Raw genomic sequence first — 24,559 nt, 5'->3', positions numbered from 1 at the left:
GAGACCCTAGGCCCTACCTTACTCAGCTCCCTTTTCATGCTGGCTGCTCCAGCGCAGGCTGTCCAGCAAGAGGTGATTGCAGAGTAAAAAGGCTTTTGCAGGAGGATAAAGGTAATTGCTTATGACAAACACACTGTGTGACACCTAACTTTTCCCCACTCGTACTTTATGGGCAATCTATACAGTGGAGTTAGCTTAGTCACAATAAGGAAGTGAGCAAGGCAGGCTCACAAGAGCATCTCCTCCCTGGTGGTCTAGTGGCTAGGATTCGGCGCTTTCACCGCCGCGGCCCGGGTTCGATTCCCGGTCAGGGAAGATCCCTCTAAGACGTAGACGTGCGTAATTTGTCCACGCAGCTCAGCTTTTTTTAATCGAAGGTCCTTAAAAAGGCACCCCGACCTATAGACGAAAGCAGAGGAAAGGGGCTGGGTCCCCTGTGTCCCAGGTTGCTTTGCTCCCATTGCCCTCAGCCACCTTCATGCACACGCAGTCCCCCACCCAGTCAGGTGCTCTATGTGGGCGTAAAGTGCAGTACCAGCTCATCAGAAAGGTAAATTGCTGGAAAACCCGGCTGCGATGTATACATCTACTTTGGAGCACTCTTCTCCCTTGCACTCTTGAATCGGTCATTCGCAATGTATTCTTCCAGCAAGCTGAATAACGAGGTAGGTGTGAGAAGGTGTACCAGCTGTCTTTGAGCTATCAGCGGCCACTAGGTGTCCCTCTTGTGATTTCCCGGGGATCCCGATTGTACAGGAATTCGTCGGTTCAGTAGCACGGGGGAGGGGATGGCCTGTGCTTGGAAGTGACAAACAGTCTGGTGGAATCATGAGTGTTTTTTCAAGTTCTGATTCATATTCGCTGTAGAATAAAATATGTTTTCAGCCCCCATGAGCTTTGTCACTAGGAGAGCAGTGTAGGAACTTTTGCTGTATGGCTGTGGGTTCCCTGGTGGTCTAGTGGTTAGGATTCGGCGCTCTCACCGCCGCGGCCCGGGTTCGATTCCCGGTCAGGGAACAGTCCTTCTTCTGCCCTTGAATGCTTTTCCTTCCCGCAGGTCAGGGCTTCTCAAAATGAATTTGCTTTTCTGACAAACAGTTTGCCTAGCATCCCGCAATCTGGCTCCTAATTTGATTTTCGCAAGGTTCCCTTTGAGTTGCTTTCCTCGGCGGGAGGACAATCTCTTGTGCAAGGCTCTTGAGGAAGTGAGATTCTGTATTCCGAGGTGCGCTTCTTTTCGTAGGCTTCTGACCACATGGTGTGCGGCAGGAAGTCATCTTTGACAGGGCCGCAGGCTTTGTCTCCAAATGGCATCCCGGACCCACTGCAACCCACCTTTTTGCTGAAACGGAAGTCTGGTTCAGGGTAAGAAAAAGCTGAGCTGCACGTACCGAAAGCAGCAGAGCCCAGCGGCGGAGAGGGTGTGGCCAGGGCTGTCTGATTTGCATAGTGACCAGTGGCATCTTGGGAATGTACAGGCTTTGGAGCCTAACGGGTGCTGCAGGGGTCTGCCTGGCCGGAGAAATGCCTGTCTGGCGCTCCCCTCAGGACACACGTGTCTTCCGTTCGAGCATGGAGGGTGAGGGACATGGGTCACCCTCATATACAGGGGTGTGGGCATGGGCAGGGTGGGGCGTGGGGTACCCGTCAGGGCATTGCCCGTTTGGAAGCCCGTTCGGAAGGCAAGAGGAGGCGGAGGCGGAGGCGGAGGCGGGAATCTCTGCTCAATTTTTTCCCGAGGCCTGGGGACAAGCCTTTGCACATTTGATCCTGCCGGGCCTGCATCAGCAGATCCTGCTCCGATGGCAAGGGAGAGCCTGCAGGTGTAAATCAAAGAAAGGGGAGAAATCCGCAAGAGGCGGGTTAACAAATTCCAGTGGCAGGCCCATGTTCCCCAGGAAGCAAGTACTTCCTCCTGCTCCCTTCAGTGGGAAAAGACATAGGAGGTGTATTTCTCTAAGCAGGGGCTCTGCGTAGGTGGCACTGCATTGCTTTGGCAAACATCCATGCTAAGTGCAGAGTAGCAGCAGACCCCACAGCTGAGACGTGAATTGGGACTGTTAAGGAAGGGCACTGGGAGGGTGAGGAGGGCAGAGGAAAATGCTTTACAAAAGCATCTGCAAGTTCCTACACACCCGCTGAAAACCCATACCAGGGATGGGGCTCGAACCCATGCGGACAACTGTCCATTGGATCTTAAGTCCAACGCCTTAACCACTCAGCCACCCTGGTGAGACCCTAGGCCCTGCCTTACTCAGCTCCCTTTTCATGCTGGCTGCTCCAGCGCAGGCTGTCCAGCAAGAGGTGATTGCAGAGTAAAAAGGCTTTTGCAGGAGGATAAAGGTAATTGCTTATGACAAACACACTGTGTGACACCTAACTTTTCCCCACTCGTACTTTATGGGCAATCTATACAGTGGAGTTAGCTTAGTCACAATAAGGAAGTGAGCAAGGCAGGCTCACAAGAGCATCTCCTCCCTGGTGGTCTAGTGGCTAGGATTCGGCGCTTTCACCGCCGCGGCCCGGGTTCGATTCCCGGTCAGGGAAGATCCCTCTAAGACGTAGACGTGCATAATTTGTCCACGCAGCTCAGCTTTTTTTAATCGAAGGTCCTTAAAAAGGCACCCCGACCTATAGACGAAAGCAGAGGAAAGGGGCTGGGTCCCCTGTGTCCCAGGTTGCTTTGCTCCCATTGCCCTCAGCCACCTTCATGCACACGCAGTCCCCCACCCAGTCAGGTGCTCTATGTGGGCGTAAAGTGCAGTACCAGCTCATCAGAAAGGTAAATTGCTGGAAAACCCGGCTGCGATGTATACATCTACTTTGGAGCACTCTTCTCCCTTGCACTCTTGAATCGGTCATTCGCAATGTATTCTTCCAGCAAGCTGAATAACGAGGTAGGTGTGAGAAGGTGTACCAGCTGTCTTTGAGCTATCAGCGGCCACTAGGTGTCCCTCTTGTGATTTCCCGGGGATCCCGATTGTACAGGAATTCGTCGGTTCAGTGGCACGGGGGAGGGGATGGCCTGTGCTTGGAAGTGACAAACAGTCTGGTGGAATCATGAGTGTTTTTTCAAGTTCTGATTCATATTCGCTGTAGAATAAAATATGCTTTCAGCCCCCATGAGCTTTGTCACTAGGAGAGCAGTGTAGGAACTTTTGCTGTATGGCTGTGGGTTCCCTGGTGGTCTAGTGGTTAGGATTCGGCGCTCTCACCGCCGCGGCCCGGGTTCGATTCCCGGTCAGGAAACAGTCCTTCTTCTGCCCTTGAATGCTTTTCCTTCCCGCAGGTCAGGGCTTCTCAAAATGAATTTGCTTTTCTGACAAACAGTTTGCCTAGCATCCCGCAATCTGGCTCCTAATTTGATTTTCGCAAGGTTCCCTTTGAGTTGCTTTCCTCGGCGGGAGGAAAATCTCTTGTGCAAGGCTCTTGAGGAAGTGAGATTCTGTATTCCGAGGTGCGCTTCTTTTCGTAGGCTTCTGACCACATGGTGTGCGGCAGGAAGTCATCTTTGACAGGGCCGCAGGCTTTGTCTCCAAATGGCATCCCGGACCCACTGCAACCCACCTTTTTGCTGAAACGGAAGTCTGGTTCAGGGTAAGAAAAAGCTGAGCTGCACGTACCGAAAGCAGCAGAGCCCAGCGGCGGAGAGGGTGTGGCCAGGGCTGTCTGATTTGCATAGTGACCAGTGGCATCTTGGGAATGTACAGGCATTGGAGCCTAACGTGTGCTGCAGGGGTCTGCCTGGCCGGAGAAATGTCTGTCTGGCGCTCCCCTCAGGACACACGTGTCTTCCGTTCGAGCATGGAGGGTGAGGGACATGGGTCACCCTCATATACAGGGGTGTGGGCATGGGCAGGATGGGGCGTGGGGGACCCGTCAGGGCATTGCCCGTTTGGAAGCCCGTTCGGAAGGCAAGAGGAGGCGGAGGCGGAGGCGGGAATCTCTGCTCAATTTTTTCCCGAGGCCTGGGGACAAGCCTTTGCACATTTGATCCTGCCGGGCCTGCATCAGCAGATCCTGCTCCGATGGCAAGGGAGAGCCTGCAGGTGTAAATCAAAGAAAGGGGAGAAATCCGCAAGAGGCGGGTTAACAAATTCCAGTGGCAGGCCCATGTTCCCCAGGAAGCAAGTACTTCCTCCTGCTCCCTTCAGTGGGAAAAGACATAGGAGGTGTATTTCTCTAAGCAGGGGCTCTGCGTAGGTGGCACTGCATTGCTTTGGGAAGCATCCATGCTAAGTGCAGAGTAGCAGCAGACCCCACAGCTGAGACGTGAATTGGGACTGTTAAGGAAGGGCACTGGGAGGGTGAGGAGGGCAGAGGAAAATGCTTTAAAAAAGCATCTGCAAGTTCCTACACACCCGCTGAAAACCCATACCAGGGATGGGGCTCGAACCCATGCGGACAACTGTCCATTGGATCTTAAGTCCAACGCCTTAACCACTCGGCCACCCTGGTGAGACCCTAGGCCCTGCCTTACTCAGCTCCCTTTTCATGCTGGCTGCTCCAGCGCAGGCTGTCCAGCAAGAGGTGATTGCAGAGTAAAAAGGCTTTTGCAGGAGGATAAAGGTAATTGCTTATGACAAACACACTGTGTGACACCTAACTTTTCCCCACTCGTACTTTATGGGCAATCTATACAGTGGAGTTAGCTTAGTCACAATAAGGAAGTGAGCAAGGCAGGCTCACAAGAGCATCTCCTCCCTGGTGGTCTAGTGGCTAGGATTCGGCGCTTTCACCGCCGCGGCCCGGGTTCGATTCCCGGTCAGGGAAGATCCCTCTAAGACGTAGACGTGCGTAATTTGTCCACGCAGCTCAGCTTTTTTTAATCGAAGGTCCTTAAAAAGGCACCCCGACCTATAGACGAAAGCAGAGGAAAGGGGCTGGGTCCCCTGTGTCCCAGGTTGCTTTGCTCCCATTGCCCTCAGCCACCTTCATGCGCACGCAGTCCCCCACCCAGTCAGGTGCTCTATGTGGGCGTAAAGTGCAGTACCAGCTCATCAGAAAGGTAAATTGCTGGAAAACCCGGCTGCGATGTATACATCTACTTTGGAGCACTCTTCTCCCTTGCACTCTTGAATCGGTCATTCGCAATGTATTCTTCCAGCAAGCTGAATAACGAGGTAGGTGTGAGAAGGTGTACCAGCTGTCTTTGAGCTATCAGCGGCCACTAGGTGTCCCTCTTGTGATTTCCCGGGGATCCCGATTGTACAGGAATTCGTCGGTTCAGTAGCACGGGGGAGGGGATGGCCTGTGCTTGGAAGTGACAAACAGTCTGGTGGAATCATGAGTGTTTTTTCAAGTTCTGATTCATATTCGCTGTAGAATAAAATATGCTTTCAGCCCCCATGAGCTTTGTCACTAGGAGAGCAGTGTAGGAACTTTTGCTGTATAGCTGTGGGTTCCCTGGTGGTCTAGTGGTTAGGATTCGGCGCTCTCACCGCCGCGGCCCGGGTTCGATTCCCGGTCAGGGAACAGTCCTTCTTCTGCCCTTGAATGCTTTTCCTTCCCGCAGGTCAGGGCTTCTCAAAATGAATTTGCTTTTCTGACAAACAGTTTGCCTAGCATCCCGCAATCTGGCTCCTAATTTGATTTTCGCAAGGTTCCCTTTGAGTTGCTTTCCTCGGCGGGAGGAAAATCTCTTGTGCAAGGCTCTTGAAGAAGTGAGATTCTGTATTCCGAGGTGCGCTTCTTTTCGTAGGCTTCTGACCACATGGTGTGCGGCAGGAAGTCATCTTTGACAGGGCCGCAGGCTTTGTCTCCAAATGGCATCCCGGACCCACTGCAACCCACCTTTTTGCTGAAACGGAAGTCTGGTTCAGGGTAAGAAAAAGCTGAGCTGCACGTACCGAAAGCAGCAGAGCCCAGCGGCGGAGAGGGTGTGGCCAGGGCTGTCTGATTTGCATAGTGACCAGTGGCATCTTGGGAATGTACAGGCTTTGGAGCCTAACGGGTGCTGCAGGGGTCTGCCTGGCCGGAGAAATGCCTGTCTGGCGCTCCCCTCAGGACACACGTGTCTTCCGTTCGAGCATGGAGGGTGAGGGACATGGGTCACCCTCATATACAGGGGTGTGGGCATGGGCAGGGTGGGGCGTGGGGTACCCGTCAGGGTATTGCCCGTTTGGAAGCCCGTTCGGAAGGCAAGAGGAGGCGGAGGCGGGAATCTCTGCTCAATTTTTTCCCGAGGCCTGGGGACAAGCCTTTGCACATTTGATCCAGCCGGGCCTGCATCAGCAGATCCTGCTCCGATGGCAAGGGAGAGCCTGCAGGTGTAAATCAAAGAAAGGGGAGAAATCCGCAAGAGGCGGGTTAACAAATTCCAGTGGCAGGCCCATGTTCCCCAGGAAGCAAGTACTTCCTCCTGCTCCCTTCAGTGGGAAAAGACATAGGAGGTGTATTTCTCTAAGCAGGGGCTCTGCGTAGGTGGCACTGCATTGCTTTGGGAAGCATCCATGCTAAGTGCAGAGTAGCAGCAGACCCCACAGCTGAGACGTGAATTGGGACTGTTAAGGAAGGGCACTGGGAGGGTGAGGAGGGCAGAGGAAAATGCTTTAAAAAAGCATCTGCAAGTTCCTACACACCCGCTGAAAACCCATACCAGGGATGGGGCTCGAACCCATGCGGACAACTGTCCATTGGATCTTAAGTCCAACGCCTTAACCACTCGGCCACCCTGGTGAGACCCTAGGCCCTACCTTACTCAGCTCCCTTTTCATGCTGGCTGCTCCAGCGCAGGCTGTCCAGCAAGAGGTGATTGCAGAGTAAAAAGGCTTTTGCAGGAGGATAAAGGTAATTGCTTATGACAAACACACTGTGTGACACCTAACTTTTCCCCACTCGTACTTTATGGGCAATCTATACAGTGGAGTTAGCTTAGTCACAATAAGGAAGTGAGCAAGGCAGGCTCACAAGAGCATCTCCTCCCTGGTGGTCTAGTGGCTAGGATTCGGCGCTTTCACCGCCGCGGCCCGGGTTCGATTCCCGGTCAGGGAAGATCCCTCTAAGACGTGCGTAATTTGTCCACGCAGCTCAGCTTTTTTTAATCGAAGGTCCTTAAAAAGGCACCCCGACCTATAGACGAAAGCAGAGGAAAGGGGCTGGGTCCCCTGTGTCCCAGGTTGCTTTGCTCCCATTGCCCTCAGCCACCTTCATGCACACGCAGTCCCCCACCCAGTCAGGTGCTCTATGTGGGCGTAAAGTGCAGTACCAGCTCATCAGAAAGGTAAATTGCTGGAAAACCCGGCTGCGATGTATACATCTACTTTGGAGCACTCTTCTCCCTTGCACTCTTGAATCGGTCATTCGCAATGTATTCTTCCAGCAAGCTGAATAACGAGGTAGGTGTGAGAAGGTGTACCAGCTGTCTTTGAGCTATCAGCGGCCACTAGGTGTCCCTCTTGTGATTTCCCGGGGATCCCGATTGTACAGGAATTCGTCGGTTCAGTAGCACGGGGGAGGGGATGGCCTGTGCTTGGAAGTGACAAACAGTCTGGTGGAATCATGAGTGTTTTTTCAAGTTCTGATTCATATTCGCTGTAGAATAAAATATGTTTTCAGCCCCCATGAGCTTTGTCACTAGGAGAGCAGTGTAGGAACTTTTGCTGTATGGCTGTGGGTTCCCTGGTGGTCTAGTGGTTAGGATTCGGCGCTCTCACCGCCGCGGCCCGGGTTCGATTCCCGGTCAGGGAACAGTCCTTCTTCTGCCCTTGAATGCTTTTCCTTCCCGCAGGTCAGGGCTTCTCAAAATGAATTTGCTTTTCTGACAAACAGTTTGCCTAGCATCCCGCAATCTGGCTCCTAATTTGATTTTCGCAAGGTTCCCTTTGAGTTGCTTTCCTCGGCGGGAGGACAATCTCTTGTGCAAGGCTCTTGAGGAAGTGAGATTCTGTATTCCGAGGTGCGCTTCTTTTCGTAGGCTTCTGACCACATGGTGTGCGGCAGGAAGTCATCTTTGACAGGGCCGCAGGCTTTGTCTCCAAATGGCATCCCGGACCCACTGCAACCCACCTTTTTGCTGAAACGGAAGTCTGGTTCAGGGTAAGAAAAAGCTGAGCTGCACGTACCGAAAGCAGCAGAGCCCAGCGGCGGAGAGGGTGTGGCCAGGGCTGTCTGATTTGCATAGTGACCAGTGGCATCTTGGGAATGTACAGGCTTTGGAGCCTAACGGGTGCTGCAGGGGTCTGCCTGGCCGGAGAAATGCCTGTCTGGCGCTCCCCTCAGGACACACGTGTCTTCCGTTCGAGCATGGAGGGTGAGGGACATGGGTCACCCTCATATACAGGGGTGTGGGCATGGGCAGGGTGGGGCGTGGGGTACCCGTCAGGGCATTGCCCGTTTGGAAGCCCGTTCGGAAGGCAAGAGGAGGCGGAGGCGGAGGCGGAGGCGGGAATCTCTGCTCAATTTTTTCCCGAGGCCTGGGGACAAGCCTTTGCACATTTGATCCTGCCGGGCCTGCATCAGCAGATCCTGCTCCGATGGCAAGGGAGAGCCTGCAGGTGTAAATCAAAGAAAGGGGAGAAATCCGCAAGAGGCGGGTTAACAAATTCCAGTGGCAGGCCCATGTTCCCCAGGAAGCAAGTACTTCCTCCTGCTCCCTTCAGTGGGAAAAGACATAGGAGGTGTATTTCTCTAAGCAGGGGCTCTGCGTAGGTGGCACTGCATTGCTTTGGCAAACATCCATGCTAAGTGCAGAGTAGCAGCAGACCCCACAGCTGAGACGTGAATTGGGACTGTTAAGGAAGGGCACTGGGAGGGTGAGGAGGGCAGAGGAAAATGCTTTACAAAAGCATCTGCAAGTTCCTACACACCCGCTGAAAACCCATACCAGGGATGGGGCTCGAACCCATGCGGACAACTGTCCATTGGATCTTAAGTCCAACGCCTTAACCACTCAGCCACCCTGGTGAGACCCTAGGCCCTGCCTTACTCAGCTCCCTTTTCATGCTGGCTGCTCCAGCGCAGGCTGTCCAGCAAGAGGTGATTGCAGAGTAAAAAGGCTTTTGCAGGAGGATAAAGGTAATTGCTTATGACAAACACACTGTGTGACACCTAACTTTTCCCCACTCGTACTTTATGGGCAATCTATACAGTGGAGTTAGCTTAGTCACAATAAGGAAGTGAGCAAGGCAGGCTCACAAGAGCATCTCCTCCCTGGTGGTCTAGTGGCTAGGATTCGGCGCTTTCACCGCCGCGGCCCGGGTTCGATTCCCGGTCAGGGAAGATCCCTCTAAGACGTAGACGTGCATAATTTGTCCACGCAGCTCAGCTTTTTTTAATCGAAGGTCCTTAAAAAGGCACCCCGACCTATAGACGAAAGCAGAGGAAAGGGGCTGGGTCCCCTGTGTCCCAGGTTGCTTTGCTCCCATTGCCCTCAGCCACCTTCATGCACACGCAGTCCCCCACCCAGTCAGGTGCTCTATGTGGGCGTAAAGTGCAGTACCAGCTCATCAGAAAGGTAAATTGCTGGAAAACCCGGCTGCGATGTATACATCTACTTTGGAGCACTCTTCTCCCTTGCACTCTTGAATCGGTCATTCGCAATGTATTCTTCCAGCAAGCTGAATAACGAGGTAGGTGTGAGAAGGTGTACCAGCTGTCTTTGAGCTATCAGCGGCCACTAGGTGTCCCTCTTGTGATTTCCCGGGGATCCCGATTGTACAGGAATTCGTCGGTTCAGTGGCACGGGGGAGGGGATGGCCTGTGCTTGGAAGTGACAAACAGTCTGGTGGAATCATGAGTGTTTTTTCAAGTTCTGATTCATATTCGCTGTAGAATAAAATATGCTTTCAGCCCCCATGAGCTTTGTCACTAGGAGAGCAGTGTAGGAACTTTTGCTGTATGGCTGTGGGTTCCCTGGTGGTCTAGTGGTTAGGATTCGGCGCTCTCACCGCCGCGGCCCGGGTTCGATTCCCGGTCAGGAAACAGTCCTTCTTCTGCCCTTGAATGCTTTTCCTTCCCGCAGGTCAGGGCTTCTCAAAATGAATTTGCTTTTCTGACAAACAGTTTGCCTAGCATCCCGCAATCTGGCTCCTAATTTGATTTTCGCAAGGTTCCCTTTGAGTTGCTTTCCTCGGCGGGAGGAAAATCTCTTGTGCAAGGCTCTTGAGGAAGTGAGATTCTGTATTCCGAGGTGCGCTTCTTTTCGTAGGCTTCTGACCACATGGTGTGCGGCAGGAAGTCATCTTTGACAGGGCCGCAGGCTTTGTCTCCAAATGGCATCCCGGACCCACTGCAACCCACCTTTTTGCTGAAACGGAAGTCTGGTTCAGGGTAAGAAAAAGCTGAGCTGCACGTACCGAAAGCAGCAGAGCCCAGCGGCGGAGAGGGTGTGGCCAGGGCTGTCTGATTTGCATAGTGACCAGTGGCATCTTGGGAATGTACAGGCTTTGGAGCCTAACGTGTGCTGCAGGGGTCTGCCTGGCCGGAGAAATGTCTGTCTGGCGCTCCCCTCAGGACACACGTGTCTTCCGTTCGAGCATGGAGGGTGAGGGACATGGGTCACCCTCATATACAGGGGTGTGGGCATGGGCAGGATGGGGCGTGGGGGACCCGTCAGGGCATTGCCCGTTTGGAAGCCCGTTCGGAAGGCAAGAGGAGGCGGAGGCGGAGGCGGGAATCTCTGCTCAATTTTTTCCCGAGGCCTGGGGACAAGCCTTTGCACATTTGATCCTGCCGGGCCTGCATCAGCAGATCCTGCTCCGATGGCAAGGGAGAGCCTGCAGGTGTAAATCAAAGAAAGGGGAGAAATCCGCAAGAGGCGGGTTAACAAATTCCAGTGGCAGGCCCATGTTCCCCAGGAAGCAAGTACTTCCTCCTGCTCCCTTCAGTGGGAAAAGACATAGGAGGTGTATTTCTCTAAGCAGGGGCTCTGCGTAGGTGGCACTGCATTGCTTTGGGAAGCATCCATGCTAAGTGCAGAGTAGCAGCAGACCCCACAGCTGAGACGTGAATTGGGACTGTTAAGGAAGGGCACTGGGAGGGTGAGGAGGGCAGAGGAAAATGCTTTAAAAAAGCATCTGCAAGTTCCTACACACCCGCTGAAAACCCATACCAGGGATGGGGCTCGAACCCATGCGGACAACTGTCCATTGGATCTTAAGTCCAACGCCTTAACCACTCGGCCACCCTGGTGAGACCCTAGGCCCTGCCTTACTCAGCTCCCTTTTCATGCTGGCTGCTCCAGCGCAGGCTGTCCAGCAAGAGGTGATTGCAGAGTAAAAAGGCTTTTGCAGGAGGATAAAGGTAATTGCTTATGACAAACACACTGTGTGACACCTAACTTTTCCCCACTCGTACTTTATGGGCAATCTATACAGTGGAGTTAGCTTAGTCACAATAAGGAAGTGAGCAAGGCAGGCTCACAAGAGCATCTCCTCCCTGGTGGTCTAGTGGCTAGGATTCGGCGCTTTCACCGCCGCGGCCCGGGTTCGATTCCCGGTCAGGGAAGATCCCTCTAAGACGTAGACGTGCGTAATTTGTCCACGCAGCTCAGCTTTTTTTAATCGAAGGTCCTTAAAAAGGCACCCCGACCTATAGACGAAAGCAGAGGAAAGGGGCTGGGTCCCCTGTGTCCCAGGTTGCTTTGCTCCCATTGCCCTCAGCCACCTTCATGCGCACGCAGTCCCCCACCCAGTCAGGTGCTCTATGTGGGCGTAAAGTGCAGTACCAGCTCATCAGAAAGGTAAATTGCTGGAAAACCCGGCTGCGATGTATACATCTACTTTGGAGCACTCTTCTCCCTTGCACTCTTGAATCGGTCATTCGCAATGTATTCTTCCAGCAAGCTGAATAACGAGGTAGGTGTGAGAAGGTGTACCAGCTGTCTTTGAGCTATCAGCGGCCACTAGGTGTCCCTCTTGTGATTTCCCGGGGATCCCGATTGTACAGGAATTCGTCGGTTCAGTAGCACGGGGGAGGGGATGGCCTGTGCTTGGAAGTGACAAACAGTCTGGTGGAATCATGAGTGTTTTTTCAAGTTCTGATTCATATTCGCTGTAGAATAAAATATGCTTTCAGCCCCCATGAGCTTTGTCACTAGGAGAGCAGTGTAGGAACTTTTGCTGTATAGCTGTGGGTTCCCTGGTGGTCTAGTGGTTAGGATTCGGCGCTCTCACCGCTGCGGCCCGGGTTCGATTCCCGGTCAGGGAACAGTCCTTCTTCTGCCCTTGAATGCTTTTCCTTCCCGCAGGTCAGGGCTTCTCAAAATGAATTTGCTTTTCTGACAAACAGTTTGCCTAGCATCCCGCAATCTGGCTCCTAATTTGATTTTCGCAAGGTTCCCTTTGAGTTGCTTTCCTCGGCGGGAGGAAAATCTCTTGTGCAAGGCTCTTGAAGAAGTGAGATTCTGTATTCCGAGGTGCGCTTCTTTTCGTAGGCTTCTGACCACATGGTGTGCGGCAGGAAGTCATCTTTGACAGGGCCGCAGGCTTTGTCTCCAAATGGCATCCCGGACCCACTGCAACCCACCTTTTTGCTGAAACGGAAGTCTGGTTCAGGGTAAGAAAAAGCTGAGCTGCACGTACCGAAAGCAGCAGAGCCCAGCGGCGGAGAGGGTGTGGCCAGGGCTGTCTGATTTGCATAGTGACCAGTGGCATCTTGGGAATGTACAGGCTTTGGAGCCTAACGGGTGCTGCAGGGGTCTGCCTGGCCGGAGAAATGCCTGTCTGGCGCTCCCCTCAGGACACACGTGTCTTCCGTTCGAGCATGGAGGGTGAGGGACATGGGTCACCCTCATATACAGGGGTGTGGGCATGGGCAGGGTGGGGCGTGGGGTACCCGTCAGGGTATTGCCCGTTTGGAAGCCCGTTCGGAAGGCAAGAGGAGGCGGAGGCGGAGGCGGGAATCTCTGCTCAATTTTTTCCCGAGGCCTGGGGACAAGCCTTTGCACATTTGATCCAGCCGGGCCTGCATCAGCAGATCCTGCTCCGATGGCAAGGGAGAGCCTGCAGGTGTAAATCAAAGAAAGGGGAGAAATCCGCAAGAGGCGGGTTAACAAATTCCAGTGGCAGGCCCATGTTCCCCAGGAAGCAAGTACTTCCTCCTGCTCCCTTCAGTGGGAAAAGACATAGGAGGTGTATTTCTCTAAGCAGGGGCTCTGCGTAGGTGGCACTGCATTGCTTTGGGAAGCATCCATGCTAAGTGCAGAGTAGCAGCAGACCCCACAGCTGAGACGTGAATTGGGACTGTTAAGGAAGGGCACTGGGAGGGTGAGGAGGGCAGAGGAAAATGCTTTAAAAAAGCATCTGCAAGTTCCTACACACCCGCTGAAAACCCATACCAGGGAGGGGGCTCGAACCCATGCGGACAACTGTCCATTGGATCTTAAGTCCAACGCCTTAACCACTCGGCCACCCTGGTGAGACCCTAGGCCCTACCTTACTCAGCTCCCTTTTCATGCTGGCTGCTCCAGCGCAGGCTGTCCAGCAAGAGGTGATTGCAGAGTAAAAAGGCTTTTGCAGGAGGATAAAGGTAATTGCTTATGACAAACACACTGTGTGACACCTAACTTTTCCCCACTCGTACTTTATGGGCAATCTATACAGTGGAGTTAGCTTAGTCACAATAAGGAAGTGAGCAAGGCAGGCTCACAAGAGCATCTCCTCCCTGGTGGTCTAGTGGCTAGGATTCGGCGCTTTCACCGCCGCGGCCCGGGTTCGATTCCCGGTCAGGGAAGATCCCTCTAAGACGTAGACGTGCGTAATTTGTCCACGCAGCTCAGCTTTTTTTAATCGAAGGTCCTTAAAAAGGCACCCCGACCTATAGACGAAAGCAGAGGAAAGGGGCTGGGTCCCCTGTGTCCCAGGTTGCTTTGCTCCCATTGCCCTCAGCCACCTTCATGCACACGCAGTCCCCCACCCAGTCAGGTGCTCTATGTGGGCGTAAAGTGCAGTACCAGCTCATCAGAAAGGTAAATTGCTGGAAAACCCGGCTGCGATGTATACATCTACTTTGGAGCACTCTTCTCCCTTGCACTCTTGAATCGGTCATTCGCAATGTATTCTTCCAGCAAGCTGAATAACGAGGTAGGTGTGAGAAGGTGTACCAGCTGTCTTTGAGCTATCAGCGGCCACTAGGTGTCCCTCTTGTGATTTCCCGGGGATCCCGATTGTACAGGAATTCGTCGGTTCAGTAGCACGGGGGAGGGGATGGCCTGTGCTTGGAAGTGACAAACAGTCTGGTGGAATCATGAGTGTTTTTTCAAGTTCTGATTCATATTCGCTGTAGAATAAAATATGTTTTCAGCCCCCATGAGCTTTGTCACTAGGAGAGCAGTGTAGGAACTTTTGCTGTATGGCTGTGGGTTCCCTGGTGGTCTAGTGGTTAGGATTCGGCGCTCTCACCGCCGCGGCCCGGGTTCGATTCCCGGTCAGGGAACAGTCCTTCTTCTGCCCTTGAATGCTTTTCCTTCCCGCAGGTCAGGGCTTCTCAAAATGAATTTGCTTTTCTGACAAACAGTTTGCCTAGCATCCCGCAATCTGGCTCCTAATTTGATTTTCGCAAGGTTCCCTTTGAGTTGTTTTCCTCGGCGGGAGGAAAATCTCTTGTGCAAGGCTCTTGAGGAAGTGAGATTCTGTATTCCGAGGTGCGCTTCTTTTCGTAGGCTTCTGACCACATGGTGTGCGGCAGGAAGTCATCTTTGACAGGGCCGCAGGCTTTGTCTCCAAATGGCATCCCGGACCCACTGCAACCCACCTTTTTGCTGAAACGGAAGTCTGGTTCAGGGTAAGAAAAAGCTGAGCTGCACGTACCGAAAGCAGCAGAGCCCAGCGGCGGAGAGGGTGTGGCCAGGGCTGTCTGATTTGCATAGTGACCAGTGGCATCTTGGGAATGTACAGGCTTTGGAGCCTAACGGGTGCTGCAGGGGTCTGCCTGGCCGGAGAAATGCCTGTCTGGCGCTCCCCTCAGGACACACGTGTCTTCCGTTCGAGCATGGAGGGTGAGGGACATGGGTCACCCTCATATACAGGGGTGTGGGCATGGGCAGGATGGGGCGTGGGGGACCCGTCAGGGCATTGCCCGTTTGGAAGCCCGTTCGGAAGGCAAGAGGAGGCGGAGGCGGAGGCGGGAATCTCTGCTCAATTTTTTCCCGAGGCCTGGGGACAAGCCTTTGCACATTTGATCCAGCCGGGCCTGCATCAGCAGATCCTGCTCCGATGGCAAGGGAGAGCCTGCAGGTGTAAATCAAAGAAAGGGGAGAAATCCGCAAGAGGCGGGTTAACAAATTCCAGTGGCAGGCCCATGTTCCCCAGGAAGCAAGTACTTCCTCCTGCTCCCTTCAGTGGGAAAAGACATAGGAGGTGTATTTCTCTAAGCAGGGGCTCTGCGTAGGTGGCACTGCATTGCTTTGGCAAACATCCATGCTAAGTGCAGAGTAGCAGCAGACCCCACAGCTGAGACGTGAATTGGGACTGTTAAGGAAGGGCACTGGGAGGGTGAGGAGGGCAGAGGAAAATGCTTTACAAAAGCATCTGCAAGTTCCTACACACCCGCTGAAAACCCATACCAGGGATGGGGCTCGAACCCATGCGGACAACTGTCCATTGGATCTTAAGTCCAACGCCTTAACCACTCAGCCACCCTGGTGAGACCCTAGGCCCTGCCTTACTCAGCTCCCTTTTCATGCTGGCTGCTCCAGCGCAGGCTGTCCAGCAAGAGGTGATTGCAGAGTAAAAAGGCTTTTGCAGGAGGATAAAGGTAATTGCTTATGACAAACACACTGTGTGACACCTAACTTTTCCCCACTCGTACTTTATGGGCAATCTATACAGTGGAGTTAGCTTAGTCACAATAAGGAAGTGAGCAAGGCAGGCTCACAAGAGCATCTCCTCCCTGGTGGTCTAGTGGCTAGGATTCGGCGCTTTCACCGCCGCGGCCCGGGTTCGATTCCCGGTCAGGGAAGATCCCTCTAAGACGTAGACGTGCATAATTTGTCCACGCAGCTCAGCTTTTTTTAATCGAAGGTCCTTAAAAAGGCACCCCGACCTATAGACGAAAGCAGAGGAAAGGGGCTGGGTCCCCTGTGTCCCAGGTTGCTTTGCTCCCATTGCCCTCAGCCACCTTCATGCACACGCAGTCCCCCACCCAGTCAGGTGCTCTATGTGGGCGTAAAGTGCAGTACCAGCTCATCAGAAAGGTAAATTGCTGGAAAACCCGGCTGCGATGTATACATCTACTTTGGAGCACTCTTCTCCCTTGCACTCTTGAATCGGTCATTCGCAATGTATTCTTCCAGCAAGCTGAATAACGAGGTAGGTGTGAGAAGGTGTACCAGCTGTCTTTGAGCTATCAGCGGCCACTAGGTGTCCCTCTTGTGATTTCCCGGGGATCCCGATTGTACAGGAATTCGTCGGTTCAGTGGCACGGGGGAGGGGATGGCCTGTGCTTGGAAGTGACAAACAGTCTGGTGGAATCATGAGTGTTTTTTCAAGTTCTGATTCATATTCGCTGTAGAATAAAATATGCTTTCAGCCCCCATGAGCTTTGTCACTAGGAGAGCAGTGTAGGAACTTTTGCTGTATGGCTGTGGGTTCCCTGGTGGTCTAGTGGTTAGGATTCGGTGCTCTCACCGCCGCAGCCCGGGTTCGATTCCCGGTCAGGAAACAGTCCTTCTTCTGCCCTTGAATGCTTTTCCTTCCCGCAGGTCAGGGCTTCTCAAAATGAATTTGCTTTTCTGACAAACAGTTTGCCTAGCATCCCGCAATCTGGCTCCTAATTTGATTTTCGCAAGGTTCCCTTTGAGTTGCTTTCCTCGGCGGGAGGAAAATCTCTTGTGCAAGGCTCTTGAGGAAGTGAGATTCTGTATTCCGAGGTGCGCTTCTTTTCGTAGGCTTCTGACCACATGGTGTGCGGCAGGAAGTCATCTTTGACAGGGCCGCAGGCTTTGTCTCCAAATGGCATCCCGGACCCACTGCAACCCACCTTTTTGCTGAAACGGAAGTCTGGTTCAGGGTAAGAAAAAGCTGAGCTGCACGTACCGAAAGCAGCAGAGCCCAGCGGCGGAGAGGGTGTGGCCAGGGCTGTCTGATTTGCATAGTGACCAGTGGCATCTTGGGAATGTACAGGCTTTGGAGCCTAACGGGTGCTGCAGGGGTCTGCCTGGCCGGAGAAATGTCTGTCTGGCGCTCCCCTCAGGACACACGTGTCTTCCGTTCGAGCATGGAGGGTGAGGGACATGGGTCACCCTCATATACAGGGGTGTGGGCATGGGCAGGATGGGGCGTGGGGGACCCGTCAGGGCATTGCCCGTTTGGAAGCCCGTTCGGAAGGCAAGAGGAGGCGGAGGCGGAGGCGGGAATCTCTGCTCAATTTTTTCCCGAGGCCTGGGGACAAGCCTTTGCACATTTGATCCTGCCGGGCCTGCATCAGCAGATCCTGCTCCGATGGCAAGGGAGAGCCTGCAGGTGTAAATCAAAGAAAGGGGAGAAATCCGCAAGAGGCGGGTTAACAAATTCCAGTGGCAGGCCCATGTTCCCCAGGAAGCAAGTACTTCCTCCTGCTCCCTTCAGTGGGAAAAGACATAGGAGGTGTATTTCTCTAAGCAGGGGCTCTGCGTAGGTGGCACTGCATTGCTTTGGGAAGCATCCATGCTAAGTGCAGAGTAGCAGCAGACCCCACAGCTGAGACGTGAATTGGGACTGTTAAGGAAGGGCACTGGGAGGGTGAGGAGGGCAGAGGAAAATGCTTTAAAAAAGCATCTGCAAGTTCCTACACACCCGCTGAAAACCCATACCAGGGATGGGGCTCGAACCCATGCGGACAACTGTCCATTGGATCTTAAGTCCAACGCCTTAACCACTCGGCCACCCTGGTGAGACCCTAGGCCCTGCCTTACTCAGCTCCCTTTTCATGCTGGCTGCTCCAGCGCAGGCTGTCCAGCAAGAGGTGATTGCAGAGTAAAAAGGCTTTTGCAGGAGGATAAAGGTAATTGCTTATGACAAACACACTGTGTGACACCTAACTTTTCCCCACTCGTACTTTATGGGCAATCTATACAGTGGAGTTAGCTTAGTCACAATAAGGAAGTGAGCAAGGCAGGCTCACAAGAGCATCTCCTCCCTGGTGGTCTAGTGGCTAGGATTCGGCGCTTTCACCGCCGCGGCCCGGGTTCGATTCCCGGTCAGGGAAGATCCCTCTAAGACGTAGACGTGCGTAATTTGTCCACGCAGCTCAGCTTTTTTTAATCGAAGGTCCTTAAAAAGGCACCCCGACCTATAGACGAAAGCAGAGGAAAGGGGCTGGGTCCCCTGTGTCCCAGGTTGCTTTGCTCCCATTGCCCTCAGCCACCTTCATGCGCACGCAGTCCCCCACCCAGTCAGGTGCTCTATGTGGGCGTAAAGTGCAGTACCAGCTCATCAGAAAGGTAAATTGCTGGAAAACCCGGCTGCGATGTATACATCTACTTTGGAGCACTCTTCTCCCTTGCACTCTTGAATCGGTCATTCGCAATGTATTCTTCCAGCAAGCTGAATAACGAGGTAGGTGTGAGAAGGTGTACCAGCTGTCTTTGAGCTATCAGCGGCCACTAGGTGTCCCTCTTGTGATTTCCCGGGGATCCCGATTGTACAGGAATTCGTCGGTTCAGTAGCACGGGGGAGGGGATGGCCTGTGCTTGGAAGTGACAAACAGTCTGGTGGAATCATGAGTGTTTTTTCAAGTTCTGATTCATATTCGCTGTAGAATAAAATATGCTTTCAGCCCCCATGAGCTTTGTCACTAGGAGAGCAGTGTAGGAACTTTTGCTGTATAGCTGTGGGTTCCCTGGTGGTCTAGTGGTTAGGATTCGGCGCTCTCACCGCCGCGGCCCGGGTTCGATTCCCGGTCAGGGAACAGTCCTTCTTCTGCCCTTGAATGCTTTTCCTTCCCGCAGGTCAGGGCTTCTCAAAATGAATTTGCTTTTCTGACAAACAGTTTGCCTAGCATCCCGCAATCTGGCTCCTAATTTGATTTTCGCAAGGTTCCCTTTGAGTTGCTTTCCTCGGCGGGAGGAAAATCTCTTGTGCAAGGCTCTTGAAGAAGTGAGATTCTGTATTCCGAGGTGCGCTTCTTTTCGTAGGCTTCTGACCACATGGTGTGCGGCAGGAAGTCATCTTTGACAGGGCCGCAGGCTTTGTCTCCAAATGGCATCCCGGACCCACTGCAACCCACCTTTTTGCTGAAACGGAAGTCTGGTTCAGGGTAAGAAAAAGCTGAGCTGCACGTACCGAAAGCAGCAGAGCCCAGCGGCGGAGAGGGTGTGGCCAGGGCTGTCTGATTTGCATAGTGACCAGTGGCATCTTGGGAATGTACAGGCTTTGGAGCCTAACGGGTGCTGCAGGGGTCTGCCTGGCCGGAGAAATGCCTGTCTGGCGCTCCCCTCAGGACACACGTGTCTTCCGTTCGAGCATGGAGGGTGAGGGACATGGGTCACCCTCATATACAGGGGTGTGGGCATGGGCAGGGTGGGGCGTGGGGTACCCGTCAGGGTATTGCCCGTTTGGAAGCCCGTTCGGAAGGCAAGAGGAGGCGGAGGCGGGAATCTCTGCTCAATTTTTTCCCGAGGCCTGGGGACAAGCCTTTGCACATTTGATCCAGCCGGGCCTGCATCAGCAGATCCTGCTCCGATGGCAAGGGAGAGCCTGCAGGTGTAAATCAAAGAAAGGGGAGAAATCCGCAAGAGGCGGGTTAACAAATTCCAGTGGCAGGCCCATGTTCCCCAGGAAGCAAGTACTTCCTCCTGCTCCCTTCAGTGGGAAAAGACATAGGAGGTGTATTTCTCTAAGCAGGGGCTCTGCGTAGGTGGCACTGCATTGCTTTGGGAAGCATCCATGCTAAGTGCAGAGTAGCAGCAGACCCCACAGCTGAGACGTGAATTGGGACTGTTAAGGAAGGGCACTGGGAGGGTGAGGAGGGCAGAGGAAAATGCTTTAAAAAAGCATCTGCAAGTTCCTACACACCCGCTGAAAACCCATACCAGGGATGGGGCTCGAACCCATGCGGACAACTGTCCATTGGATCTTAAGTCCAACGCCTTAACCACTCGGCCACCCTGGTGAGACCCTAGGCCCTACCTTACTCAGCTCCCTTTTCATGCTGGCTGCTCCAGCGCAGGCTGTCCAGCAAGAGGTGATTGCAGAGTAAAAAGGCTTTTGCAGGAGGATAAAGGTAATTGCTTATGACAAACACACTGTGTGACACCTAACTTTTCCCCACTCGTACTTTATGGGCAATCTATACAGTGGAGTTAGCTTAGTCACAATAAGGAAGTGAGCAAGGCAGGCTCACAAGAGCATCTCCTCCCTGGTGGTCTAGTGGCTAGGATTCGGCGCTTTCACCGCCGCGGCCCGGGTTCGATTCCCGGTCAGGGAAGATCCCTCTAAGACGTAGACGTGCGTAATTTGTCCACGCAGCTCAGCTTTTTTTAATCGAAGGTCCTTAAAAAGGCACCCCGACCTATAGACGAAAGCAGAGGAAAGGGGCTGGGTCCCCTGTGTCCCAGGTTGCTTTGCTCCCATTGCCCTCAGCCACCTTCATGCACACGCAGTCCCCCACCCAGTCAGGTGCTCTATGTGGGCGTAAAGTGCAGTACCAGCTCATCAGAAAGGTAAATTGCTGGAAAACCCGGCTGCGATGTATACATCTACTTTGGAGCACTCTTCTCCCTTGCACTCTTGAATCGGTCATTCGCAATGTATTCTTCCAGCAAGCTGAATAACGAGGTAGGTGTGAGAAGGTGTACCAGCTGTCTTTGAGCTATCAGCGGCCACTAGGTGTCCCTCTTGTGATTTCCCGGGGATCCCGATTGTACAGGAATTCGTCGGTTCAGTAGCACGGGGGAGGGGATGGCCTGTGCTTGGAAGTGACAAACAGTCTGGTGGAATCATGAGTGTTTTTTCAAGTTCTGATTCATATTCGCTGTAGAATAAAATATGTTTTCAGCCCCCATGAGCTTTGTCACTAGGAGAGCAGTGTAGGAACTTTTGCTGTATGGCTGTGGGTTCCCTGGTGGTCTAGTGGTTAGGATTCGGCGCTCTCACCGCCGCGGCCCGGGTTCGATTCCCGGTCAGGGAACAGTCCTTCTTCTGCCCTTGAATGCTTTTCCTTCCCGCAGGTCAGGGCTTCTCAAAATGAATTTGCTTTTCTGACAAACAGTTTGCCTAGCATCCCGCAATCTGGCTCCTAATTTGATTTTCGCAAGGTTCCCTTTGAGTTGCTTTCCTCGGCGGGAGGACAATCTCTTGTGCAAGGCTCTTGAGGAAGTGAGATTCTGTATTCCGAGGTGCGCTTCTTTTCGTAGGCTTCTGACCACATGGTGTGCGGCAGGAAGTCATCTTTGACAGGGCCGCAGGCTTTGTCTCCAAATGGCATCCCGGACCCACTGCAACCCACCTTTTTGCTGAAACGGAAGTCTGGTTCAGGGTAAGAAAAAGCTGAGCTGCACGTACCGAAAGCAGCAGAGCCCAGCGGCGGAGAGGGTGTGGCCAGGGCTGTCTGATTTGCATAGTGACCAGTGGCATCTTGGGAATGTACAGGCTTTGGAGCCTAACGGGTGCTGCAGGGGTCTGCCTGGCCGGAGAAATGCCTGTCTGGCGCTCCCCTCAGGACACACGTGTCTTCCGTTCGAGCATGGAGGGTGAGGGACATGGGTCACCCTCATATACAGGGGTGTGGGCATGGGCAGGGTGGGGCGTGGGGTACCCGTCAGGGCATTGCCCGTTTGGAAGCCCGTTCGGAAGGCAAGAGGAGGCGGAGGCGGAGGCGGAGGCGGGAATCTCTGCTCAATTTTTTCCCGAGGCCTGGGGACAAGCCTTTGCACATTTGATCCTGCCGGGCCTGCATCAGCAGATCCTGCTCCGATGGCAAGGGAGAGCCTGCAGGTGTAAATCAAAGAAAGGGGAGAAATCCGCAAGAGGCGGGTTAACAAATTCCAGTGGCAGGCCCATGTTCCCCAGGAAGCAAGTACTTCCTCCTGCTCCCTTCAGTGGGAAAAGACATAGGAGGTGTATTTCTCTAAGCAGGGGCTCTGCGTAGGTGGCACTGCATTGCTTTGGCAAACATCCATGCTAAGTGCAGAGTAGCAGCAGACCCCACAGCTGAGACGTGAATTGGGACTGTTAAGGAAGGGCACTGGGAGGGTGAGGAGGGCAGAGGAAAATGCTTTACAAAAGCATCTGCAAGTTCCTACACACCCGCTGAAAACCCATACCAGGGATGGGGCTCGAACCCATGCGGACAACTGTCCATTGGATCTTAAGTCCAACGCCTTAACCACTCAGCCACCCTGGTGAGACCCTAGGCCCTGCCTTACTCAGCTCCCTTTTCATGCTGGCTGCTCCAGCGCAGGCTGTCCAGCAAGAGGTGATTGCAGAGTAAAAAGGCTTTTGCAGGAGGATAAAGGTAATTGCTTATGACAAACACACTGTGTGACACCTAACTTTTCCCCACTCGTACTTTATGGGCAATCTATACAGTGGAGTTAGCTTAGTCACAATAAGGAAGTGAGCAAGGCAGGCTCACAAGAGCATCTCCTCCCTGGTGGTCTAGTGGCTAGGATTCGGCGCTTTCACCGCCGCGGCCCGGGTTCGATTCCCGGTCAGGGAAGATCCCTCTAAGACGTAGACGTGCATAATTTGTCCACGCAGCTCAGCTTTTTTTAATCGAAGGTCCTTAAAAAGGCACCCCGACCTATAGACGAAAGCAGAGGAAAGGGGCTGGGTCCCCTGTGTCCCAGGTTGCTTTGCTCCCATTGCCCTCAGCCACCTTCATGCACACGCAGTCCCCCACCCAGTCAGGTGCTCTATGTGGGCGTAAAGTGCAGTACCAGCTCATCAGAAAGGTAAATTGCTGGAAAACCCGGCTGCGATGTATACATCTACTTTGGAGCACTCTTCTCCCTTGCACTCTTGAATCGGTCATTCGCAATGTATTCTTCCAGCAAGCTGAATAACGAGGTAGGTGTGAGAAGGTGTACCAGCTGTCTTTGAGCTATCAGCGGCCACTAGGTGTCCCTCTTGTGATTTCCCGGGGATCCCGATTGTACAGGAATTCGTCGGTTCAGTGGCACGGGGGAGGGGATGGCCTGTGCTTGGAAGTGACAAACAGTCTGGTGGAATCATGAGTGTTTTTTCAAGTTCTGATTCATATTCGCTGTAGAATAAAATATGCTTTCAGCCCCCATGAGCTTTGTCACTAGGAGAGCAGTGTAGGAACTTTTGCTGTATGGCTGTGGGTTCCCTGGTGGTCTAGTGGTTAGGATTCGGCGCTCTCACCGCCGCGGCCCGGGTTCGATTCCCGGTCAGGAAACAGTCCTTCTTCTGCCCTTGAATGCTTTTCCTTCCCGCAGGTCAGGGCTTCTCAAAATGAATTTGCTTTTCTGACAAACAGTTTGCCTAGCATCCCGCAATCTGGCTCCTAATTTGATTTTCGCAAGGTTCCCTTTGAGTTGCTTTCCTCGGCGGGAGGAAAATCTCTTGTGCAAGGCTCTTGAGGAAGTGAGATTCTGTATTCCGAGGTGCGCTTCTTTTCGTAGGCTTCTGACCACATGGTGTGCGGCAGGAAGTCATCTTTGACAGGGCCGCAGGCTTTGTCTCCAAATGGCATCCCGGACCCACTGCAACCCACCTTTTTGCTGAAACGGAAGTCTGGTTCAGGGTAAGAAAAAGCTGAGCTGCACGTACCGAAAGCAGCAGAGCCCAGCGGCGGAGAGGGTGTGGCCAGGGCTGTCTGATTTGCATAGTGACCAGTGGCATCTTGGGAATGTACAGGCATTGGAGCCTAACGTGTGCTGCAGGGGTCTGCCTGGCCGGAGAAATGTCTGTCTGGCGCTCCCCTCAGGACACACGTGTCTTCCGTTCGAGCATGGAGGGTGAGGGACATGGGTCACCCTCATATACAGGGGTGTGGGCATGGGCAGGATGGGGCGTGGGGGACCCGTCAGGGCATTGCCCGTTTGGAAGCCCGTTCGGAAGGCAAGAGGAGGCGGAGGCGGAGGCGGGAATCTCTGCTCAATTTTTTCCCGAGGCCTGGGGACAAGCCTTTGCACATTTGATCCTGCCGGGCCTGCATCAGCAGATCCTGCTCCGATGGCAAGGGAGAGCCTGCAGGTGTAAATCAAAGAAAGGGGAGAAATCCGCAAGAGGCGGGTTAACAAATTCCAGTGGCAGGCCCATGTTCCCCAGGAAGCAAGTACTTCCTCCTGCTCCCTTCAGTGGGAAAAGACATAGGAGGTGTATTTCTCTAAGCAGGGGCTCTGCGTAGGTGGCACTGCATTGCTTTGGGAAGCATCCATGCTAAGTGCAGAGTAGCAGCAGACCCCACAGCTGAGACGTGAATTGGGACTGTTAAGGAAGGGCACTGGGAGGGTGAGGAGGGCAGAGGAAAATGCTTTAAAAAAGCATCTGCAAGTTCCTACACACCCGCTGAAAACCCATACCAGGGATGGGGCTCGAACCCATGCGGACAACTGTCCATTGGATCTTAAGTCCAACGCCTTAACCACTCGGCCACCCTGGTGAGACCCTAGGCCCTGCCTTACTCAGCTCCCTTTTCATGCTGGCTGCTCCAGCGCAGGCTGTCCAGCAAGAGG

At 53.4% G+C, this 24,559-nt stretch overlaps 23 non-coding genes across 23 annotated transcripts; 17 read left to right on the top strand and 6 right to left on the bottom strand.

The window, feature by feature from the left end:
- The first annotated feature begins 243 nt into the window (after positions 1 to 243).
- Positions 244 to 315, top strand: TRNAE-UUC (transfer RNA glutamic acid (anticodon UUC)). The gene has a single exon. It is a non-coding gene; the product is annotated as a tRNA-Glu (tRNA).
- Positions 316 to 945: 630 nt separating this feature from the next.
- Positions 946 to 1,017, top strand: TRNAE-CUC (transfer RNA glutamic acid (anticodon CUC)). The gene has a single exon. It is a non-coding gene; the product is annotated as a tRNA-Glu (tRNA).
- Positions 1,018 to 2,475: 1,458 nt separating this feature from the next.
- Positions 2,476 to 2,547, top strand: TRNAE-UUC (transfer RNA glutamic acid (anticodon UUC)). Its single transcript has one exon. It is a non-coding gene; the product is annotated as a tRNA-Glu (tRNA).
- A 1,828-nt stretch (positions 2,548 to 4,375) lies between these two features.
- Positions 4,376 to 4,458, bottom strand: TRNAL-UAA (transfer RNA leucine (anticodon UAA)). Its single transcript has one exon. It is a non-coding gene; the product is annotated as a tRNA-Leu (tRNA).
- A 243-nt stretch (positions 4,459 to 4,701) lies between these two features.
- On the top strand, positions 4,702 to 4,773 carry TRNAE-UUC (transfer RNA glutamic acid (anticodon UUC)). The gene has a single exon. It is a non-coding gene; the product is annotated as a tRNA-Glu (tRNA).
- A 630-nt stretch (positions 4,774 to 5,403) lies between these two features.
- Positions 5,404 to 5,475, top strand: TRNAE-CUC (transfer RNA glutamic acid (anticodon CUC)). Its single transcript has one exon. It is a non-coding gene; the product is annotated as a tRNA-Glu (tRNA).
- Positions 5,476 to 6,595: 1,120 nt separating this feature from the next.
- TRNAL-UAA (transfer RNA leucine (anticodon UAA)) lies at positions 6,596 to 6,678 on the bottom strand. The gene has a single exon. It is a non-coding gene; the product is annotated as a tRNA-Leu (tRNA).
- A 243-nt stretch (positions 6,679 to 6,921) lies between these two features.
- On the top strand, positions 6,922 to 6,993 carry TRNAE-UUC (transfer RNA glutamic acid (anticodon UUC)). Its single transcript has one exon. It is a non-coding gene; the product is annotated as a tRNA-Glu (tRNA).
- A 624-nt stretch (positions 6,994 to 7,617) lies between these two features.
- On the top strand, positions 7,618 to 7,689 carry TRNAE-CUC (transfer RNA glutamic acid (anticodon CUC)). The gene has a single exon. It is a non-coding gene; the product is annotated as a tRNA-Glu (tRNA).
- A 1,458-nt stretch (positions 7,690 to 9,147) lies between these two features.
- TRNAE-UUC (transfer RNA glutamic acid (anticodon UUC)) lies at positions 9,148 to 9,219 on the top strand. Its single transcript has one exon. It is a non-coding gene; the product is annotated as a tRNA-Glu (tRNA).
- A 1,828-nt stretch (positions 9,220 to 11,047) lies between these two features.
- TRNAL-UAA (transfer RNA leucine (anticodon UAA)) lies at positions 11,048 to 11,130 on the bottom strand. Its single transcript has one exon. It is a non-coding gene; the product is annotated as a tRNA-Leu (tRNA).
- Positions 11,131 to 11,373: 243 nt separating this feature from the next.
- Positions 11,374 to 11,445, top strand: TRNAE-UUC (transfer RNA glutamic acid (anticodon UUC)). The gene has a single exon. It is a non-coding gene; the product is annotated as a tRNA-Glu (tRNA).
- A 2,154-nt stretch (positions 11,446 to 13,599) lies between these two features.
- On the top strand, positions 13,600 to 13,671 carry TRNAE-UUC (transfer RNA glutamic acid (anticodon UUC)). Its single transcript has one exon. It is a non-coding gene; the product is annotated as a tRNA-Glu (tRNA).
- Positions 13,672 to 14,301: 630 nt separating this feature from the next.
- On the top strand, positions 14,302 to 14,373 carry TRNAE-CUC (transfer RNA glutamic acid (anticodon CUC)). The gene has a single exon. It is a non-coding gene; the product is annotated as a tRNA-Glu (tRNA).
- A 1,452-nt stretch (positions 14,374 to 15,825) lies between these two features.
- TRNAE-UUC (transfer RNA glutamic acid (anticodon UUC)) lies at positions 15,826 to 15,897 on the top strand. The gene has a single exon. It is a non-coding gene; the product is annotated as a tRNA-Glu (tRNA).
- Positions 15,898 to 17,725: 1,828 nt separating this feature from the next.
- TRNAL-UAA (transfer RNA leucine (anticodon UAA)) lies at positions 17,726 to 17,808 on the bottom strand. Its single transcript has one exon. It is a non-coding gene; the product is annotated as a tRNA-Leu (tRNA).
- A 243-nt stretch (positions 17,809 to 18,051) lies between these two features.
- Positions 18,052 to 18,123, top strand: TRNAE-UUC (transfer RNA glutamic acid (anticodon UUC)). The gene has a single exon. It is a non-coding gene; the product is annotated as a tRNA-Glu (tRNA).
- A 630-nt stretch (positions 18,124 to 18,753) lies between these two features.
- Positions 18,754 to 18,825, top strand: TRNAE-CUC (transfer RNA glutamic acid (anticodon CUC)). The gene has a single exon. It is a non-coding gene; the product is annotated as a tRNA-Glu (tRNA).
- A 1,120-nt stretch (positions 18,826 to 19,945) lies between these two features.
- On the bottom strand, positions 19,946 to 20,028 carry TRNAL-UAA (transfer RNA leucine (anticodon UAA)). Its single transcript has one exon. It is a non-coding gene; the product is annotated as a tRNA-Leu (tRNA).
- A 243-nt stretch (positions 20,029 to 20,271) lies between these two features.
- TRNAE-UUC (transfer RNA glutamic acid (anticodon UUC)) lies at positions 20,272 to 20,343 on the top strand. Its single transcript has one exon. It is a non-coding gene; the product is annotated as a tRNA-Glu (tRNA).
- A 630-nt stretch (positions 20,344 to 20,973) lies between these two features.
- Positions 20,974 to 21,045, top strand: TRNAE-CUC (transfer RNA glutamic acid (anticodon CUC)). The gene has a single exon. It is a non-coding gene; the product is annotated as a tRNA-Glu (tRNA).
- A 1,458-nt stretch (positions 21,046 to 22,503) lies between these two features.
- Positions 22,504 to 22,575, top strand: TRNAE-UUC (transfer RNA glutamic acid (anticodon UUC)). The gene has a single exon. It is a non-coding gene; the product is annotated as a tRNA-Glu (tRNA).
- Positions 22,576 to 24,403: 1,828 nt separating this feature from the next.
- TRNAL-UAA (transfer RNA leucine (anticodon UAA)) lies at positions 24,404 to 24,486 on the bottom strand. The gene has a single exon. It is a non-coding gene; the product is annotated as a tRNA-Leu (tRNA).
- Between the last annotated feature and the right edge of the window lie 73 nt (positions 24,487 to 24,559).

Source organism: Triturus cristatus, chromosome 5_2 (genome assembly GCF_964204655.1).
Source record: "Triturus cristatus chromosome 5_2, aTriCri1.1, whole genome shotgun sequence".
NCBI lineage: Eukaryota > Metazoa > Chordata > Amphibia > Caudata > Salamandridae > Triturus > Triturus cristatus.
This window is presented reverse-complemented; position numbering and strand designations above follow the sequence as displayed.